Source organism: Cupressus sempervirens, chromosome 5 (assembly GCF_028749045.1).
Source record: "Cupressus sempervirens isolate cs-2001-9-10 chromosome 5, ASM2874904v1, whole genome shotgun sequence".
Classification (NCBI taxonomy): domain Eukaryota; kingdom Viridiplantae; phylum Streptophyta; class Pinopsida; order Cupressales; family Cupressaceae; genus Cupressus; species Cupressus sempervirens.
In genome coordinates, this window is record NC_143122.1 from 814,606,701 (window position 1) to 814,630,254 (window position 23,554).

At 33.6% G+C, this 23,554-nt stretch overlaps 1 pseudogene; it reads right to left on the reverse strand.

Annotated features, from left to right (window-relative positions):
- The window catches only part of LOC149558391 (uncharacterized), a 60,182-nt pseudogene extending 58,744 nt beyond the window's left edge, over window positions 1-1,438 (reverse strand).
- Between the last annotated feature and the right edge of the window lie 22,116 nt (window positions 1,439-23,554).

The following is a 23,554-nucleotide window of genomic DNA, read 5'->3' on the forward strand; positions in this document are numbered from 1 at the left end:
TCACATGATCCAACTTACTAGAAGATGAAGCCTTTAACTATTCTAAGATTTCCTAGAAATCATCATCAGTTTCATACAAGGTCTTAATAGCATCAAAACTACTGACCTTAGTTTCCATTGTGGTTAATAGTGTAGTGCACCTACTCAAAGCATCAACAACCTGATTTTGTTTTCTAGATTTATGCTTCAAGAAAAAAGTATATCCTTGTAAGAAAGATACCCACTTGGCATGTCAATTATTCAATTTCATTTATGTGTTGACATACTTCAGAACAATATGATCAGTAAATAGTACAAAATCATGTAGAACTAGATAGTACCTCAATGTCTTAATGCTTGAACAATTGCATAAAACTCTATATCATAGGTAGAATAATTTTTTCTTACTTCATTCAATTTCTTGCTAAAAAAAGCCACATGCTTACTTTCTTGGTTAAGAACAACATCTATCCCAACATGTGAAGCATCACACTCTACTTCAAAAATTTTGTCAACATTTGGAAGTGTCAATATAGGAGCTTTAGTTACCTTTTTCTTCAAGAATTTAAAACTCTCTTTAGCATCCAACATCCATGTGAACTCCCTTCCTTTGGTAAAGTCTATTATGGGTACTATAATACTACTAAAATTTTGGATAAAATTTTGGGTAAAATTTTCCAATCCATGAAAACTTCATACTCCTCTTATACTAGAAGGCCTGGACCATTCTATGATTGCTCTTACCTTTTCTGGATCCATTTAAACACTAGCTTGAGAAATGACAAAGCCTAGAAAGGTCAAACTAGTTTGCATGAACCTACACTTCTTCAAGTTTGCAAAGACCTTCTCCTTCCTTAAGACACTCAAGATGATCCTCAGATGTTGTAAGTGTTCTTCCTTGCTTCTACTATAGATCAAAATATCATTAAAGTAAACTACAAAAAAATTACCATTGTAAGGTCGTAATACTGTATCCATCGACTGCATAAATGTGCTAGGTGCATTCAAAATTACAAAAGGCATAACCATTCATTGGTATAAACCATCTCTTTTCTCAAATGTTGTCTTCCATTCATCTCCCTCTCGAATGCAGATCTATTTCATCCATCATGTCCTCTATTTGAGGAATAGGAAACCAGCACTTAATGATAATCTTATTTATTTCTTTGCTATCAGTGCACATCCTCCATGTGCCATCCTTCTTTGGAGTCAACAATGTGAGTACTACACTCATTCTTTCCCTAACCAAACCCTTTTCCATCAGTTATGTCGCTTGTTTATTCAACTTTACATGGTGTGTTGGATTCAACCAATAGGCTGCTTGATTAGGCAAATTTTCTATAGGAATAAGATCAAGATGATGCTGAATATCTCTTTTGGGTGGGAGACCATCAGGTAGTTCCTCACCAGCAACATCACCAAACTCCTCCAAAACATTCATTACCTCAGGTGGCACCATGTCTTCTTGTTCTTCTCATCTTTTTAGTACTAGAGCATAACAACAACCTATTACTTTCATTTCTTTGAAAACTTCACTTGTAGACAACATGCTTTCATTCTTTCTTTCATCCTTAAGTAGCAACAGAACTATTGTGTCCATTTTGCCACCCATCACCCATGCTTGGGACCCCTGTTCATAGGTGTGACAAGTCTAAAATGATGAATCCACCATAGTTTTTCTACATGTTTTTCATTGTCTTTATGGCAAGTGTGTAGTGTACTCCACCTTTGCTGGAGCACTAGTCAACTCATCCTATGGAATGGTCAAAGAAGGAGAATCCACAACTGCCTTAAAACTAAGTCTCCAAAGTTCTTAGAGCACATTTTTGGAGTAGTGGAGGAATTTTCTTTCCATGGATAAAATCTTTAGTATACTTCAACTTGTGCTATCCATATTTTCTAGAGCACATTTTTTTTGTTATGAAGGATTTTGTCCAAATCATAGGAATCCAAGACACTCTTTCCAAGAAAATTTTCCCCTTGCATGCATACCAAGGCACTTAATGAATTTTTCATGATAATTAATCTTAAATATTCAATTTTTTCTGACTTGTCTATTGAAAAATAAAAAATTTCCAAAAATCACCAAAGTTTCTGAAAAAGGTTCAAAAAATCAAAAGTGTGAAAAAACTATGAAATTTGGAAAATGTGAAAATCCAAGACATCTTAAAAATTTACAAAGGGAAGAGAAAAGAAGTTTGGAATCCAAATGGTAAGGGTTTGGGAAAAGTTTTAAAATTAAAAATTCTCAAGGATGAAAATCCAAAATCTCGCAAAAAGTCCCAAAAGTGTGAAAAATCATGAAAAGTTGAAATATTTGGGAAATTTGAGAAAAATCCCAAATTTGAAAAGAAGATTGATCGAATTGAAAAAGAAAAAGAATGGAAGATTCTTCATAAATGGAAAAGTTGGACTCAAAAAACAAACAAACAAAAAATGATGTTCTTTCAAGGAGATTTTTTGGATTTACATAGGAAACAAGTTTGTGCGGTCTTGATTTGAAAGATTTTAATTGGAGAATGCTTGGATACAATGACTATCATCTAACACACCTAGCCACAAGAATTGTGAGAAGTGGAATTTTTGTTGTAACTAGTTTTCCTCCCTTTCAGTATCCAGAGTTAATTGTGGAATGTACTAAACACTACTATCCTAGGGACAGAACCATCAGGGATTCTAATAGAAATATTTTGGCAAATTTTTCTTTGGCATTTATTTCTAAAATGTTTGGGATTCCTTCTCACCCAAGGATGGTCACAAAAACATAGGAGCAACCACTTAGAATATACTCCTTTGGAATCCATTTTTGTGAAGAAATAATCAACAAAAGATGCTTGAAAAAGAATAGATGGTATCATTCCAATATTCCTAAGGAAATAGTATGGTTCAAAATGCAAAGGGAATATAATGACATGATGATGATGTTGAGTTGCATATTTGACATGCCTCATTCGTATCAATTTGAATCTTGGATGTGGTATTTTGTTGAGTAGATGATAGAGGAATGAGATTGAATAGATTGGGTTGGGCTCATATGTGACAATCTGAATGAAAAGTTCATGAACCTAGAGCACACAAGAAAATTTTACATGAGCTCTTATGTCATCTACATGTTGATCTCAAATTGGTTTTAACAAGTGAGTTTTAACACATTTAGTCTATTTACTTAGTTCATGCAAAACTAGTAGTACATTCCAACTACAACGTGTAAATAATAGGCCATGCCAAGTCATAATGAGTGCCAAGCCACTCATGTGCCAAGTCACTCAAGTGCTAAGTAGATAGTATATGCTAAGTTACATAAGAGCTGATGCCAACCAATGTAGGTACTAAGTTACAATAGAAAGATTAGTGTATGTCAAGCATCAGAGACTTCAGATACCAAATAAGATAGTTTTGACATATTATTTTGTAAAGGCACAAACAACTATGTAAAGCATTTTTGAGCCAATTTAAGGTTGAATTTCAATATTTTGGAGATAAGGAAAAATCTCTAGTTGGATTCCCTATGCAATTACATGCCACCAATTAGAAAATAGGAATAATTAAGTGGCAAAATGGATGAATCTCAGCCATAGATTCATACCTAACCCTAAGCCACCAAAGTCTTCTTAAGGAGGAGAAAATTGTAAACTTTCTAAGACTATTAAAGGAGTAGAAAGGATAGTTTGCATGTGAAAATAGAGCATTAATGGTGGCTTAGAAGTTATAAAGTGAAACTACATTATAGAATCAGCTAGAGTAGAACAAATGATAGAGAAAATGATACATCAAAGAGACGTTTGATAAAAGAGGATCAAGAAAAATTTGTTTAGAGGTGATCTATTATTAGGAAAGAAAGTGCCAGCCACAAGATCTATGCTGAGACATTTTAATAGGTGATTTCAGTCAAATCTCTTAACAAAGTATTCCTAACAAGCTATGGAAAATAATTTAACATGATACTTAGTTGTAAGTTGGAGTCCTTTAACCAATCACACTTATAACAAGTTGTTCAAATCCTCTAACAAGGTGAGAGCTAACAATCTTTGTAAGCCTTTAATAGGGTAGACCTTTCATAGGGTAGATCATGTTTCATGGTCCAATCATTGTAACCTTCATTGGATACACTTTATTGTTACAGTAGTGAGGATTTGTGAGTGTCATCCCCACCTCAGTCTTACCTTCTCACTTGGAGAGTTTTTGGATAATCATATCTGGTGTCATATGTGTGTGATTACTTATTTGTACTTACATGATTTAGGTGTACATGCTTTATATGTTATTCATTGAATGTATAAGATGGATGCATGATTAAAAAAATAATGTGTCCAAGTTTAAACTACTGATTCACACCACCCCACCCCCCCCTCAGAAGTTAACCTTTCCTATTTTAATTCAAACAAATGGTATCAAAGCCTAGTTCACTTAAAGAGAAAGGCTTGCAGCTTTGAGGAAAGATCTTGAAATGGAAGTCTACAACTTTGGAAAGATTATTGAGAATTGGGGAAATTAGATACAACTCATTCTACATCAATTGGATGAAGCAAGAGAAGAACTAAAGAAGTCCTCAAAGAGAAGGAAAAAAATTGCTACTATAGAAAATGGCACACAATATAAGGAGATTGACACAACCAAGATATTTTCCAATGGTGACTCTAATGAATTTGATGTGGCAATTTTAGATCTAACGGAAAAGAATAGAGTCCAAGGTGAGAAAACCAAAAATCTCAAGTTAGAGTAAGAATCACAAGCCATACTACTATGTGAGGTAACTGAACAAAAGAAGAAAGCTACAGAAGACAAAGCCATGATTGAAGAAGACAAAATAATTCTGGCCAATAGACTAAAAGAGAAGACAATAGAGCTAACAAATATTTCCAATTTGTAATTGGATACCCTAAGTCAAATGATGAATGCCAACTAAGAGTTAAATGTCAAGGATGTTGAGATAATTACATTTAAGTTGCAGAATGAATAGTTGCAAAGTGATCTAAAGAGAGAAAAGGAAACTATTGAAACTTTCAACAAGTCGAATGAAGCCATCAAATACTTTGAGAAATTATTGAGATCCCCTAGATCCAATAATGACAAATCTAGACTAGGACATACAAGCACTAAAGAAGGAGAATTATCCAAAAATGCGGAGGAAATGAACAAAAAAGGTAAGAACTCCAAATGTACTTGTCATAATTTTGGTAAAAAAGGACATACTGCTAATGTGTGCAGGAGGAAAACTAAAAATTAGAATGTTAAGCCCAAGAGCATGATTCATTTTCATAAGTGCAATAAGAAAGGTCATCAAGCACATGAATGCAGAACCAAGACCATGCATACACAAAGATTTGAAGGTTATTTCTACAACTGTCAGAAGTATGGACATAGAGCTTTTGAATGTAGATTCAAACCCATGTGTTCATCAAATAGGCAAGCAAAGGTAAGGAACAATGGAAAATCTTATAACTAGGATTATAATACAAGATATAACTATCATTATTGTCACAAATATAGAAATGTTTCTAAAAATTGTACTAGGACACAGTTCAATGGTAACTACCAAAGGTGGTTGAGTCAAACCACATTTTGTTGTTGTTTAAAGACTAGTCATATCAGTAGGTATTGTCCAACAAAGTCAAATACACCAAGTTGTGAATTTGATAAAAGCAAAGGCAAGGAAAATGTTGAACACATCAAAGATGAGATGAATAAGACAAGGAAAAAGGAAGATAATTGCAACACATCAAATGGAGAAGGGATCACTTCACCCAATGGGTTAGGTGATCACACCTCATCAAACTAGGTAATCAAAAAGTATGTGGGACTGATATCTAAAAGTTATATCATACATTAGTTCCAAAAGGTTCTAGTACTAAAAGGACTATATTAGCATAAATAAAGATGCAAAATGGTGTTAGGAATTCAAGACAAATCTTTGAGTTTTTCATGTTGTTGCCAAGAATGAAAAGTTTCCTATATGTGTTGAGTGGAATGTAAGAAGATGTTAAGCTATCAGAATAGGTAGTTGATACTGAGCTCGTAGTCGCTACCAAATGATGAAAATTTTAATGAATTCTAAACAAGCCTCAAATTGGTCGATGCCGAGCTTACCACTATGTAAGTACTCAACATTAATTGAAGGGTTTTCAAGGGTAATTTGATCAATTTTAGCTCATTCTTCATCATTTAAAATTCAAGAAAGAGCAAGTAGAGTAGAAGGTGATTTGGAAATCTATTCCAAGTAGTTGAAAAAGATTCTAGTAGCGATCTTGCACTAATTCATTGGATTTCATAAGGTATTTATCAAGAGTCGAGCTACATAGTTTTAATTTTTGTAAACCCTAGTTTCACATTATTGCATAGAGTTCAAAGAATATATCTAGGGAAAAGAAGTTTTGAATGTTTAGTTAGTAATGAAGTCAAGAAGCCCATTTTCAAATCTATTCTTGAAATTTCTTATAAGCAAGACCCTTATGGTGATTTGTTGATGATTCTATCGAATGTGATAATGATACAAGATGTGAGAAAATTCTACAACTATAAGATAGGAAGCACTGGGGATATGGAAATTGGGGAAGCCTACAACAAACTTAGTGACAATGGTGTTTTGAAAGAAGAATTCAAAATCATTGAGAGAAAGGGATTAACACAAGCCCTAGATTTTCTAAATGTATTCAAGACAAAATGAATTAGAATAGTGCTTAGTTGAATTCATGATAGTTCATTATGGATGAACAATGCACCTATTAAAATTACTAAAGGAATAATTTGTAGGATTACTAGTTACCCAAACTTAGATTGGCCTAAGAAACTGAGAACTGATTTGAAGGAAGTGATTGAAAAGAATATCAGAGCTATTTGGAACAAGAGAGGCATGAAAAAAGACACAATCATTGATCTTGTATTAAACTTTTTTGTAAGGGTTATATCACACATGTTCTATCAATGTAGTAGATTGAATAGTGTGCCTTATATAGTTGTGGATGTTGGATACAAGATTTTCAAGAAAGATCATACATATGATCTAGTAGAGCTACAATTGCAACAATTGATGGAGATCCTTGGAGCAATCAAGAAAACTAAAAGTGCACAATAAAAATTTGGCTCTATATTTATTTGCATATTATTTTATGTGCAAAACACATTCCCCTCATTTGGTACTATGGGATGGAAAACAAATAAATCAGTAGTCGTATAGATTGCTGAATATATTGAGCAATTAGGAGAGAATTTTGAATCTTTGATGACAATTTATTTTGAAGACTTCAAGAAGTCAATGAAGAAAAGACTAAGAATACTAGTATCTTTACTTAAGAAACATTATAATGATGTATTTTTTCTTTTGGATGTTGATTATACATTTGTACAAGCTACCACACCAAGGGTAAGATGGTTGCGACCCTTGGGCTATGAAATAAATGTGGATGAAGCCTCTACAACTATAACAACTTTACTAGTAGAAGAAGTATATAAAATTGCAAATTTTTTTGGAAATTATGAGATGGTAAGTCCAAGATTACCATGTATTTGAAAACTGCTTCAGCTTTGAAGAAAAAGTAAAAGATAGTGAAGAAATTGAAAGTTGATTTTGGAGAGGGTGCAAATGAGGAAGAAGAAGAAGAGCAAGAAGAAACCCAAACACAAGAACCTCTAGAATTCACTCAAGGTATGGGAGAAGACAAGGAAGAGGAGGAGATAGAAGGTGTCAAGGAAGCACCTACTCCTACCGAGCCAAAGAAGAGTAAGGCCAAGGCACAACTTATAGCAAGGACAAAGAAAATTTCCAAACAAAGTAGCCCAAGCCCACTACACCTACAACAAGAGACAACATGCGTGAAAATACACAAAAGGCTAGGGAAAAGACAAAATAAGTAGTTAAAGGAGGTCAAGAGTGGAAGAGACCAAGGAGAAAGTATGTTGCACAACTAGATTTTAATGAGGGGAAAATAGAGTCATATGACATCAACCAATTTAAGGTGTTGAGTCATAATCCTCTTTCATATTTTGAAAATTTATCTCAAAATGTTAAGAACAATGCAAACCTATCAAGATTTAGTCATGTTGATTTTGAAAAATTGGGTAAAGTGGAGAAAAACCAAGTGGAGGAGGCCATATATACCATGATGGAAAAATTCAAGACAACTCCACTAGAATTTGCCATCTCTATTGCAAAGAGTCTATATGACATAGTTAAGCAAAAATGGCACTATTGTCTAAACTAGGAAAGATAAATTAGAGAGAACACACTAGTCAAAGTGATGCCTTAATTAACTAAGGGAAAAATTTCTAAGGCTATGAAGAAGTATGTTGTTAGGTTCATACATAAATACAGAGCCTTTAGCATTTTACAAAATAATATTGAAGACGTAGTCAAAAAGTCCACACAAATATGGAAAGTAACATATGGATTGACTATAGTAAAGAAACGAGAACCTAAACCTATTGAGGTCAATGATAAAGATGATGATGATAAAGATAATACTATTGAGGGGGGATTAGAAATGAAAGCAAATGACAAGGAAACATCTAGGCTAGAGTATCCAAAAGAGCAGAGTGTGCAAGACACACAATTGCCAAATGTTAGTCCTATAGATGTTACAAATGAGACCATTGCAATCATAATTATCAAAGATGTCTCTGATCTATTACCTTAGAACATCAATCCCATTACTAAAGGTGATTTGAAGAAGATATTAGAATAGTCTACACTACAAGCTAAATCTTTTAATAATCCTATTTTCATTAGTGTGGTTGAGCTACAAAAATCTGTGATAGATGTTGCAAAGGAAAAGATGAACTCACAAGAACCATATTCAATTATCCTTCTAGTCATTAATGTACAACCTTTGATCCAAATTCTAGAAGATACATGTAACAAGGTTGATATAATATCCAAGAATGACACTAAAGAGAAGAGCATAGTGGAAATACATGTTGCTACTATAGAACAATAAGAAACAAGTCTGATAGACCTAGCTACACCTACAACAAAAGGACAAGGTGCAAGACAAGACACTATGGGAGAGCAGGGTAAGCTTGAAGAGAGTCAAATGACACCACAACTGAAGGAGAAAACTACCATCCAAGCCCTAGTAACCTTACCAGTATCTGGCACTCGATCTAGTCATACTCTTTAGAAGCCAAGCACAGATGCTACTCCATTGTAAATCTTAGTATCAAGCCCAAGTTGATCAAAGGCTAAAAAGGTAATTCAATATGGACATGTGAGCTTTCATGAAGAAATTTCTATACCCAAATATGATTATGATACCATGACAATAGAACAAATAGGCATATTACAGTAGGCCCTAGAAAGGAAAAAGCATTAAGAAATGCTTAGGAGAGAGCACAAGCAGAAGTAGGCATTACAAGATGTTAAAGATATCTTTCTAGATGCATTCAGTCTACCAACTCCTTATGAGACCAAGCCACTAATGGAACAACTGAAAAATATAGTGGAAAAGGTCAGTAATGAAGACCTAGATACAAATGCTAAATTAATTGAATGGTTAGAAAAGAGGTCCCAAAACAAGGTAAATGAGAAAATATTTAGTAATGTAGCACTAACACAAGTTGTATTGACAACTAAGGTTGAGGATGTGAAGAAGGTACTTGAGAAGATATTCTCATTGTACACTAAATTGTGCAATCCCTCACTTTTCACCCAGGAGACCAGAAATCACGTTCTAAGTCGAGAAAGCCAAATTACTACATCATGTGCAAAATTACAAATGAATCTAGCTCAGAGTGAAGAATTTTAGGATATTGCTTCAAACACAGAGTCAGTTAATTGTATTGATAGTAGATGACACTAATATAAGAGCCAAATTGACAAGCATCCAAGGAACTCTCACATCGCATATGGAAATTTTGCACAAGGAGATAGGCTATGTTGAAACCCTATTGATGAAAGTCCCCAATCTTTCTACTTTACATGGTCTAGTCCACCTTGTTGTCAAGCTTGCCATCCAAATCAAGTCATTGGATGTCACATGTGATAACTAGGATGTAGCCCTCAAGATAATATTGGATGTCCATAAAAAAAATTTGGACAAACACACAATAAGTATATAGCTCATTGACATAAGCTTCAAACAGGGGGAGATATATATTGTCAAAAGGGGGAGACTAAAAGAAAGGGGGAGATATATTTTTGGGAAGAAATTTAGAGAAATAGAGTGAATGAGGAGAATGAAGAAAGAGATATTAGATGAAAGAATATCAACAAAAATAAAGCATAAAGTCAAAGTGTATCAGTAGTGCTACAGTTACTCAAGAGGAGAAAAAAATTTTGGTTATAGAACAAACTTATCAACTTAGGGGGAGTTATCAAATTTTGAGGTATACAAGTTATTACAAAATTTTGATGTTTTGAAGTTTTGTATATAAGCCAAGTTGAGATATGTTATGCTCATAAGATTAAGGATGATAATGTATACTCAAGTGTTTTTGACACTCATGTCAAAGGGGGAGATTGTTGATATCAGATTTCTTTTGACAAGTAAGAGTCAACACACCTAAGCCATTTACTTAGTTCACGTCAAACTAGTAGTACATGTCGAGCACAACATGCAAAAAATAGGCCATGCCAATTCATAGTGAGTGTCTAGCCAGTCAAGTGCTAAGCAGATAGTATATGTGGAGTGACACAGTAGCCAACTAAATAGTAGATGCCAAGAAATACGTGTACCAAGTCATAGTAGAAATATTAGTGTATGTCATGCATCAAAGACTTTAGATGTCAAGTAAGATAGTTTTGACATTATTTTTTGTAAAGGCACAACCAACTATGTAAACCATTTTTGGGCTAAATTAAGATTGAATTTTGATATTTTGGAGATAAGGATGAATCTCTAGTTGGATTACCTATGCAATTACATGCAAGCAATTAGAAAATAGGAAGGATTGAGTGACAAAATGGATGAATCTTAGCCATAGATTCATACCTAACCCTAAACCACTAAAGTCTTATTAAGGAGGATGAAACCCTAAACTTTCTAAGAGTGTTGAAGGAGTAGAAAGCATAGTTTGCATGCAAAAAAAAATCATTCATGGTGACTTAGAAGTTATGAAGTGAAACTACATTGTAGAATTACTTTAAGTAGAACAAAAGATAGAGAAAATGATATAGCAAGAGACATCTAATAAAAAAGGATCACAAAACATTGTTTTGAGGTGATATGTTATCAAGTAAGCAAGTGCCAACTACAAGATCTATGCTAAAACATTCTAATTGGTTATTTTATTCAAATCTCTTAATAGAGTAGTCCTAATAGTGTATATGAAATCCTTTAATAGGGTGCTTACTTAGTTTTAAGTTAAAGTCCTTTAACCAAGAACACTTCTAATAGGGTGTTGACATCCTCTAATAAGGTGAGACCTAATAGTCTTTGTAAGCCTTTAATAGGGAAAAATTTTCATAGGGTAGATAATGTTTCATGGTCAAAACATTGTAACCTTCATTGGTTACACTTTATTGCTGTAGTGGTGAAGATTTGTGGATGTCATCCCCACCCTAGTTTTGCCTTCGCACTTGGAGGGTTTCTAGGTAATCATAACTGGTGTCATAAGTGTGTGATTATTTATCTGCGTTTACATGATTTAGATGTACATGCTTTATATGTTGTTCATTGAATTTATGAGATGGATACGTGGTGAAAATTTTATGGGTTCAAGTTTAAACTACTAATTCAGACCCCCCCCCCCCCCAACACCCCAGAAGTTTACCTTTCCTATTTTAATACCAATAGTACGTGCTAGCATAGAGAATGAATTATGATGGAGTACAATCCAAAGGACCAATTGGAATTAGAACCCAACACCTCAGAGTTCATGAATGCTACTCGTAGTTGCATTTATATTCAAAAGATTATTATATGAGGGTTAGTGATACATTTTCCATGCACATAGTGAGAATACTATAAAAGAGGCTACATATGATATTTTTAGTGGGCACGATGAAGTTGGTTGAAGATTATGGCACTTGGTTCATTCAATTTCTCACATTTTCATACATATAGGTTTAGTGATTCTCCATGGAGCCATACAAACTTCTCAGGTGCCCAACAAACAAGATGGTTTTGTTAGAGCTTACTTGACAACTTACAACCTATGACAAGATTCAGAAAGGGAAGAAGAAGTTGGGATTACAATTCCCAATTTCCATAGGAGAAGGAAAAGCTAACGTATGCCCATGTCTAAAGGCTATAGGGAGATCATTAGATGAGGTTCACTTCTTCCATATTCTACTTTATCTGAAATGGAATGATTTTGATCATTACAACAAGATCTCATTAGCAACAGGATTAAAGCACCAACACAAATTTCACCTTGAAGACTTTTAGGAAAATGTGTCAGGTGAGAATGAGATTAGTAAGAAGATGCATTCAAGATTACTATTGAACATTGTTAGAATGTGAAACATATTTAGGGTTCCTAATACAATGGAGGAGGATCCAAACGTGATGCAAAAGGGATTCAATCTAGAAATGGTAGGTCAACCATGTGATTGGAAGAGGAAAGAGATTATAGATCTAGAAGCTCTTTCAAAGCCAATCTTTGATTTTATAAAGTGGTGGATTGAGCATAAGCTTAAAAAATTAGTTGCACTTGCTAATGAATTTACATACAGGTTGCTTGGTCATAGACCACTTAGGGGTGAAAGATTGGGACAAATATCTGAAGGGACTCTTGAGGAAAGAGGAACTCCAATGGAGGATGTAGGAACCAAGAAAGGGAAAGTGGTATCTTGAGACAAGAATCTTAGGATTGAGGAAGTCATCCATGAACCTCAAAATAAGAAGCAAAAACCTGAAAATGTTGGACCTCTTCTCCGAGTCACACTCCAAGTGTTCAAGAGATAGAAACATTTGGAAGGCAAGATGTAGGGACAGGCATATGGAGATTTGAGCGAGAAGAAAATTAGGATAGGCCAGGTTATGATAGACTAAGTATAAATGCCTATGAGAAATCCATGCAACAAAGAGGGAAAGATCAAGATATCACTTCAAAGGAAAGTCTTGTTACAATCTTGGAGCGAGAAATGATGAACAATGGAGATGGGACACTAGAGGAAGAGGCTCCTATAGTAGCAATACATCTTCAAAATGTTGAATTCATAGTTCCTGAATTAACAATTGACAATCAAGGAGGTGAAGAGGAAATCAACATTTGAGTAGTCCAAAGGAAAGAGTAATTGGTGATTCCAAGGGACCAAAGTATACCCATTCTAGAATAGTTGAGGCAACGAATTCAAGTGAGTGAACAAAAGGAGGTTGATCTAGCAAGTTGAATTATAAGAAATTTTGGACAAAGAAAATTGATTGAAAGATCAATGGAAAGCAAGAAGATATACTAAATTCATCTAAGGAGAATCAGGCTCCAAAATCTTGTAGATTGCAACTCCCACAATTGACAAAGAAAAAAATTAGATTGCTCTAGATGAATACCATGTTACAGAAATAAATCTTGGTCAGGCCTCTCAAGAGAAAATATTAGAATACTTTGATGACCCTACATAGGCTTTGAAGGATAGGCCAAAGAAAGTGGAAGAAAGGTACAAAAAATAGAAAAGATAAATTAGGGCCTTATGTTAGTACATCAATGACTTGCCTCATCTAGTAAGAGAATAAGTTCCATCATTTGTCCCTCTAATAGGTGTTTCCATTGAAGTGGTAGGTGACATTGATAGAATTAAGCAGATTGCTCAAGGTGTGAAGGTTTGTGTTGAAGGAATTTAGGAGGAAGCCTTCAAACATGAAAAAGAATTAGTGTAAGTACATAGTAGGGCATTAGTGGCACTCTCTAGGATCTAGTGCATGGAGGAATCATGGGTGGATAAGCATATTTACCAAGATGAGGTGATCACCAACATTCAAAATCTGATGGAGACCCCAAAGCAAGAATTGATCAATGGTCAAGTTATCAATGAGGGGTATGTCTATGATTTTATTCAATGGTATAGTGCAGTGATCATAGCTAAGGAAATTTTTGAGAGATTCACCAAGGAATCCACTTGTTGGGAGAAGATTTTGACAACATCAAGTAGTTAATATACAACACAATTGCATCCTTGTTATTTTGGAGATTGGTGGATGAAAAAATGACAATTGATAATATAAAAATAAAGTTAGAGGAATTCTTTCAACTAAATTTCTATAGAAGAAATGATTTTGAGAACTTTTCCATCTTCTCGAATATAATGCACACTACTCAAGACTTGCTACCAGATTGGGATGAAAGCTTGGGAAAGGTAGAAAGAGCAACTGTAGTTCTAAAATTTAATTAGGAATCCACACTAAGAATCAATATATAGGAATTGGAAAAAAAATTGGATCGATTTTGCACCTTTACGCAGGGGAATCAAGGATAAATGCATTTAATTCATGGTGGGTGTTCTTAGTGATCATTTATTACACCCCACTCACTTCCTAAACTAGTGTGCAACATTTTATTACCCACTATAGTAGTGGATTCCTAGTTTCATTAATGTAGATTCCCTTTCTTTTCCTTAATCGTAGTTGGGTTTGACGCAACATGATCTTGGCCATTAGTTATTGTAATCATGTGGGCTATCCATTTTAATCAAGGACTTATATAAAGGCTACATTTCTCATTTATAAAGGGGGATTTTTACAAGACTATTGCTATGAGCTATTGAGACAATAAAGTTTTCATTGAAGCTTGGTGAATATTTGATGTGTCTAAGTGCTTACTTGTTCTCTTAAATTCCTTCAATGAGATTATGTTTATTCTAGTTAATGTGTGGTGAGTACAATGAAGAAAAGGATGGTGTATTAATGAATTGCTTTGGTTCATACTTTTGACATTTTAGTGATTCTAACTCATTGTGCAAAGTTATCCTAAACCACTTTCATGCCTATGCTTAACTTATATCATTCGTATACATTGTTCTTTATGATGGCATATGTCATAGCATAAAAATCTTTGGCATAACCTTTGAAGATTGCACTAGTTCATGCATAGTTGCAATATAACTTGGTGAAGTGGAGCTTGGTAATTTGAGGAGTTTTTCAACTAGAGTACTATTTATTGTCATCGCTATCCTTAGGATTAGAATAGAATTCCTTAACCATATCCTATTTAATTTATGCATATTTTGTGAAAACTCCAAAAAGTACTTCATTATAAAAACTTAAGAGAGCTCCCACATCTAGTATGGCTTGAAATAAATCCAAATAAACAATTAAGGCCCCTTGTGATCATTGGCAAATCATATCAACCATCGATATTATCGACAATCAAGACTTGGCATTAAAGGAACCTTGAAGTTTTCGTACGATCTTCTAGCAATCTTAGCATACACAAGACTATATTCAAGAGAGGACAAGATATTTTAGTATTTTGTTCTACTATTTGGTGAGTCATAAAACAAACTTCAAAAGAACCATTTTAGAGCCATCCTTCTAAAATGTGTAAGTATTTTTCTTCCCATTGTGTATGACCTTCCTATCATATTGCCATGGTCTTCCCAACAACATATGGAAAGCATCCATAGGGATAACATCACACTATATCTCATCCTTATAAAATTTTCCTATGGTAAATCTGACTAAACATCTTTTATCAACTGTTACTAAATTTCCTTTCTTAAACCATGCAATTTGATAAGGACAAGCATGCTTCTCACATTATAAATTTAATTTCTTTACCATTTCTCTAGATACCATATTCTCACAACTACCCCCATCAACAATAACTTGACATACCTTTCAACCAAAAGTGCATCTAGCTCTAAAAATTTTGGTCTGGAGCCATGAATCATCAAAGTTCTTTGTAGGAAATTCATCATTTTCTCGTAGGATCATTTCTTTCCTCATCGTGAAGTTTTCTCCCACATCTGGTGAAACTTCTTTCTCCTCCTCTTTTGGCTAAGCCAAGTTCACTCTATGTTGTCCTCCTCAATTTATTTATGGCATGTTATAATTTGAGCATTCAAAGGTTCTATGTCCTTCTTCTCCACATCTCAAATAGGTAAAGGGACTCCATTTGTTTTCTCATCCTCTTCTACTACCATAACCTACTCCTCACTGAAATCTCCTTCCTCTTTCCTAGTTTGTGAGATCTTGTGTGGAGTATGTACTTGTTTTGAATCCTTGGGAGGATTCTCCTTGGCCGTAGTTAGAACCTCCTTGAAATGGTGTTGAGGGACACCTTCTTCCTCCTCTATTCCTCTAATTATACTATCAATTCTACTTTTCTTTAGCCCTTAGAGCTAATTGGTAGGATTCCTCCATACTATTAACAAAATGCATGCTCAGTTCATCTTGGATAGAGAACTTAAGACCATTCATATATCTAGTAACCACTTTCTCATCATGTTCTTGATGCTCTATTCTCATGGATAACTTATAGAATTCATTTATGTACTCTTTTAGAGAAGACATATTTTGCTTCAAATTATGGAACTTATGAAATAGAGTTTGTGAGTAGTCTAATGGTAAGAACTTTTCCCAAAGCATTTTCTCCATCTTGCTCCATGTTTTGATCTTTTCCTTCTTCTTTTTTTGGTTCATTCCTTTTGGAGGTGATCCCACTATATCATTGCATATCCCTTTAAATTTTTGTAGGAAAACTTAATCTTCTTTCCCTCTGTTATAGGTTTCCATTTTAAAAAATTACCCATCTCATTCAGCTAGTCTATCAACTCTTCTGGCTTAAGACTACTAGCATAGTCTGAGACTTTGGTCTTGATCCCCTCATTTTTTCCTTCTAAAGCCCAAAGCACACTATCTGTATAGCTCAACTATTCCAAGGGTTCTTCTTCATTTTCTTCATTTTGATTAACACCTTTTCAATTTCCCTCTTCATTTGATTTGTCTTCTCCCTGTGCTACTAGTATTCCTTGATTATCCATTCTCTCATTTAGTTGTACAATCTACCTCTACATATCCAACACAAATCTTTGAATTTGAGTGAGACCTCCTCTTCCTCTTTCTCTTCCTCTTCCTCTTCCTCTCCCAGCCATCTTCCCACTCTAATACCAAATGATGTAGCCCAAACCCCTTTCAAAATAATACTTAGAAAATAATAACACAACACATCAGATTCTTTATTAAACTTCTCCAACTCTATTCTACCTTACAATGAAAGAAAATGCCTACTTATTACAATTGTAAAAATTACCATATTTTGTAGAATTTTAGAAAAAATAAATAGAATTTTCTATTTCTAATAGTTCCAAAACCCATCCTAAAAATCATAATTTTTCCCAAGAAAATCCCCCAACTAAGGCAAGATGAATTTCCAACTAATCTACAAAATCAAGAGTATGATTTCAGATTTATTAGAAAAAACAACTTTCTAAAAAACTTTTTAAAAAATACAAAAACCCAATTTCAGAGGTCAAGATAAAATTTTAGGCTCTTGAAAAAATGTTAAAATGGCCATCTATCAAGCTCAGATCTATTGGTAATCCAAATAACTCCGCATGAAACTACCTCTAGAATTTTAGCCAAAACCCGTATCTGAGTCAAAAGTTATGACTCTCAGAAGTTAATGCATCATACTATTATCCTCATGATTAAACCAAACTAACTAAATTAAAAACATTCAATGTTGTCCATATTCTTATAATTTTATCAAATAAATTTAATTATTTGCATTAAAATAAAAGAAAAATAAGTAATTGTGTACTTTTCTTCATTCAAAATGACTCTTAGCATTACAATTGTCAGGGTCCATTTAGTTCAATTTGGCTCCTTGCTATCTTTGACAAATTGGACTCGTTCATTATGGTAGCTAAAGTATAACATGTAATTTTGATGTGTGTTGCCTCAAATTTTTTTAATACATTCTATAGAGGTAGAAATTCTAATACATGTGTATTGTGTGAAAATTATTAAAATAAAATATAGAATACTACTCTCTATATTATTAACTCAATATATTAATTAAACTAGTTATTCTCTTGGATAAATCTTGAGTTCCAACTAAATAGAAAACTAAAACATCTATAAATGGATGGAAAATAAGAACATAGGTGTTAAAATTTATTGAGACAATATACTATTGTTCTTATGTTCAACAAATGATCCTTACGATAGGTTAAGTTGAAAATACGTAATGGCTACTAATAAAGGAGACAATCCATCTAAATGGGGATTCATTTCTAAGATTTTTAAAGATATAATATTTACTTTATAGGCTATTTAACATTTGTGAATATTCATAAAAGAAAGCACAAGAACTATGTTGTCAAAATGAATTGATAATATAACTAAACCATATATATTACTATAGGAAAATATCATAAACTTGTTAGCATAATTGCTAATAATATTCCTATGGGGGAGTATCCTAGTATTATTGGAGACTTGATTCAAAGGTTATGTGTTTTATTTACAACAAAGTTTATCATTAAGGTGAACATATGGGTTATTTTGTGAAGAGTGGAAAAGAAACATATAGAGTTTGGGTTAGTGTAGTTTGAGGAAAAAAGATCAACTTATGTGCACTTAGGAATATATTGTAGAGTATATATAGATGTTATAGTTAAGAACATTTATGGAAATATGAAAAATGGATAGGGTTATGATGGATTTAGTGATGACAACTTTTAGACAATGTTTCTAGAAAGAAGGTACTATTGTTTGGATTGTATCTCCTAATAGAGATGGAATTTGGTTTAGTAGACTTGGACCTATGTTGAAGCAATTTGAAGATGTTGTGGTTGATCATACTCATTGGGATGATTAGTGTGTGGAAAGTTACGAAGATAATGAGCTAATAGGTTGCATGTAATTGTTAAAAAAGAGTAATATTGAAATGTAATATCTTAAGTTGGTCCTATATTATTATTGTAAATTAGGAAAGCCTTAAGGATGACTCAATAATTTTTTTTAGGACTTTCTTTAAAGGAAATGTGTTTTCCTTGTTTGTAAACTATTAGTGAGATCATTTCATGATATGTGAACTTAAGAGTGAGATCTAAAGTAGATTATATGATGTTATCTATTATCAAAGCTTACATGTCTTTTTGGTTAAAGTGATTGGTGCAGTTGAGGCATGGTGAGGTTACAAGGAACTATATTTGAAAAAGACGTTATTGTTGGAACTCCTAATAGATTTGGCACAACTCTTAACAGGATTGGAATTTCCTAATAAGGATTCAAAATATTGTAGTGAGGATTCATATGCACTTATTGTCTTTCATTGACCCCTAATAGAATTTATCCTTTTAGAAAGAGAATTTATATTAATACCAAGGAAAATTTAGTGGCTAATATCCTCTAATTGGCTAATCTCACTCATCAAGGACCCCCACTTTGGCTAATTTTCTTGCACTTTTGGGGTGGTCATATCGTCCACACTTTATAAAAATTGGGTCTCATGCTTAGGTATGATAGATAGTGGTATGGTTATCTGCCAGGTCCCTCATGGCCTTCTTAAGCCTCTCCATCCACATCTTAGAGTGGCTATGTTTACCTTTCTCCCCGGTACCCTTGGGATTTTCCTTCCTACGAGAAGTGATTTCTTCCACACCACTATGAGCTAAGGTAGCTTCCAAGGTATCAGAGACATGGGATGGGCTGATAGAGTTGGGGCTAGGTTTAATGTCCTAGTGGAGTCTTTTCTTTTTAGCAGGTTTCTCCTTACTATCGAAGGAGTCAGAGCTAGAGTCATAATTCAAGGGGGTCTTAAATTTCTTCATCAAGAGACAATTGCTAGTTCTTCTATCACACTGCTTGCCCTTCTTGGTGTTTCCTCCAAACCACCATTCAATAATTTGAAGGGAAATTGTAATGATAAAAGTGGGATAAATTTAACCTTTGAGTTACATAATTAATTAGGCTCCATATAATAATAATAATATCATGGTTACTAAGTATGTGTACCTTTTTCCATTACTTTCATCAATAATGAAATATTCACCTGGATTTTATAGAATTTCAATATGAGTGAAAAAATTGCCCATAAAATTAAATTGTTTCCAACGTCAAAAAATAAATTTGCCAATAGAAATTAATTTTTTCCCCTTGAGCTAATGTTTGATTCACCAAAATTTTATTCTTTTTTCCAAAGGGGGGTTTCTTAAAGTTATCCCTAATTAATACATCATCTTGTGGGTACCATTCCCACTAGAGTTTTCCATCTGATCAATGATTTTCCTAGTCAACTAATCTAGTATTATTGTGTATGGTTATCTTTCTATGGTTGTTGACTCTACTATTTACATGTTTCAAAATTAATAAGAATATTGAGAATTTTTTTCTTTCTCATGAAGTTCAAAGAGCTTTGAAAAGTACATTTGAAAGTGATAATCATGCTCAAAAGACCAGATGATAAAATTTGATATGTTTATTTCAAGATACCAAAATGGTGGAAGATAAATATTTATGAAGATACTTTGGTAGAACAATATAGATTTTTACAGATATTGATAATTATGGAGGAGAGAAATCTAAAGATGAAGTTTCATGGAAGATTTTAAAGAGTTTGACACATGCATATAGACATAAAACATAAAGGATTAAACAAGTTTTTCCCTTAAAAATAACTTTACAAGTCAGTCTCTTCTTGGGAAATTATAATTAGCAAAAATGAGGATGAGATAGAGTGGACAATTTCCTAGAGTTGAAACCTATTTTAACATATAAAATGTTTGACTTGTGTTGATAAGGAGTAAAAGTACAAGTGGAGATTATGCTAGTAGCAATCGAGGAAAAGTGGATGAAGAAAAAAATATTGAGGAAGGAATTTCACTTCTTATGAATACATAACCTAAAGGTTTAAAAAAATCTGAAGTCTTGGACTTATAATGAATATGGTCATTATTGTTCTAGATGTCGTAAGAGAGTAAATAATTTTAAGAATTCATAAAAATCAAAATGCCTAATGATTTCCTTTTTGCTAATAATTTTAAGAATCTATAAAAATCAAAATGCCTAAAGAAGTTAGAGAAGAAAAAGCATTACTATTTAAGGCGTCAGTATCCATCACATATAAACATCATAACTCCATAAAAATAATTAGTTTCCAATGTCCATAAGTCTTAGGTTGATGCATAATCAAACATAATATACAATGTCCAATAGCTGATTATATATCATAATAATAACAAAATGTCTCAAATTAAAAAATCCATCAGAGTACAAAATGTATGTCTATGGTGTATACACAATTCATAATTGGCAATGCCACCTGACACTACACATCTATCTCACTACCTCAATATAGATGATCTAGCCCCATGAGTCTCTCTACCAGTCTTGGTGGTCTCAAGTATACACCCTCACTATACTCTCTCTGGCCTAGTATATGGCTTCCCATAATATGAGCTCTCTCTGAATCTCATCATCTGTTAATCCTCAAGAATGGCTTTCTTGTACACCTCCCTTCAACATGTAGTTTCTTGACCTACTCTCAACATGAGCCTCATGCTCTTTCCATTCAAACCCAAGTCACAAGTCTTCTCTATCCGCTCTAGTAGGGTATCTGTCCTCTATAGTCTCTCTAATGCTCTATCCCACTCTCTCAAAGCCTCTACCATCTGTCGCTCTAATCTCTTTATCCTCTAATCTAGTTGTAGTGCCCTATCAGCCTACCTCTCTACCTCTAAAAATGCCTCTATGGCCTACTCCATATGATCCTCCATACCTATACCCTGTACATATATATTGTCTCCCCCCATCTCCTCATCCTGAGGCTAGCCTTGCACTTGATCATCACACTACAACATTTGGGGTCAAATTGTAATGATAATTTACAATGGCAGTATAATTTGTGGTCCTTTTCAATTTTTTTCACAATTGTCCCCGACACCATCGCAATACCAATGTTGGCATCACAATTAAAACACTCATGTAAATATAAAAATAAAAATAAAAACATGACATAAATCATTCCCCATTTATTTTGATTGCAGAGATCTGCACACAAAAGATGGAGTTAGAGCTTCAAATAAGGGTGGAGAGCTCTAAACATTTTTGTGCCCTTGTCATTGGTATATTTCATTGTTGTGATCTCTTCATTTTATTCCCCTGCCCTTTCTCTATTTATTTTTTGTTGTGTATCTCTACATTTCATTGTTGTGGCCTTGCTCTGTGATTTGGTTGTCTCACCCTTGTAATCTCTACATTTCATTTCCATTCCCTTGCTCTACAATTTTTTTTCCATGGCATGCCCTTGTGATCTTTCTGCCCTTTCTTTGTGATTTTGTTGCCATTTCATGCCCTTGTGATCTTTGTGCCCTTTCTCTGTGATGTTGTTGCCATGTCAGGCCCTTGTGATCTCTATGCCCTTGCTCTGCAATTTCATTGTCATGTCATAGATCTATAATTTTCTTCAAGGGAGCTATGTAAATATTAATTTATTTTCGTAATAAACAAGTATCTCTTTGTATTTACTACTAAACATGTATATTTAGAGATCTTTCTTAAGGTGCTTTAATATCTTAGCACTAAAGAAAAATTGATCCAACTACATACATATTCCTAAATCCAAATAATAAAATAGTAAAACTTACTCAACCTGTGTTAAATGACTTACCTCAAGATCCTCTACAAAAATTATGCAAACTAGGAAAAAAGTGCAGAGTTTGCAAGAAATTTTATAAAAGCTTATCATAGAAGATTTTTTTAGAAATAAACTAGCTAGAACCCAGTTAAATGGGTCTAATTTCTGATTAGTTGGCTTGATTACAAATTCTTATAGAACTATCATTAGATTAGGTACAATAAAACGAATAATCAACTATTCCCAGCTAGCATGATAAAATACAGTTTTCTAGTATAAGGATTTCAAGAAGCAAGTTCTACTTCTATGTGAATACCATAATCACAAGGCTCATTCCCTTGTAGAAATCTCTACCATAGTGACATTACCTCTAAACTAGGCATAAGATTTTGAAGTGGTTCCCAACCTTGAAACACTCTTATAAGCGTTTGATACTTGGGATCATCATAGGGAAACTATGCCAATACTTGAAAGACTCTTATAAGAATTTGATATTTGGACTATAAATCTTCAAAGACACTTGCAAGCGATTCTAATGTCATAGTACCTATTGTAACACTTTCCTAGATTCTATCCAATGGCTCCCATAATATTATCTATGTTGTCTAGTTGTTGTTTCTATCATACAGTCTCTTTCTAAAGTTGCTCCTTCTCCTTTTCTTTCTAAAGCCCCTCCTTCTCCTTCACTCTCATTCCTTAAATTTTGATTATCAAACTTTTGAATATCTACCTCTACCTTATCTAAAATCAACAACACATTTTGTTCTCTCTCTGGCATAGGTGTTAAATAATCGATAGCTTTCATTTCAACATTCAAGTTTTCAAGATTGGTTAACACCCTCACTTGTGGACCTCTCATGGAAAACACTTTCTATATTGTTTCAACACTGTGTTCTTGCTTCTGAGCTAGCATTTCTTCATGTCTTTTGAGGGAGTGGGGCCAACAAGGTCAATGACTAGCTATCTTTTAAAAAATGTGTTGTGCACCCATTATTTTGAAGACAGACAAAATGTATACACTCAGAAATTGTGAAGTCAATTAATTAAATATTTTGATATTTAATTAATTAAATTTCCTCTATTAAGTTTGATAAATTATTTAATTTATTAAGTTAATTCATCA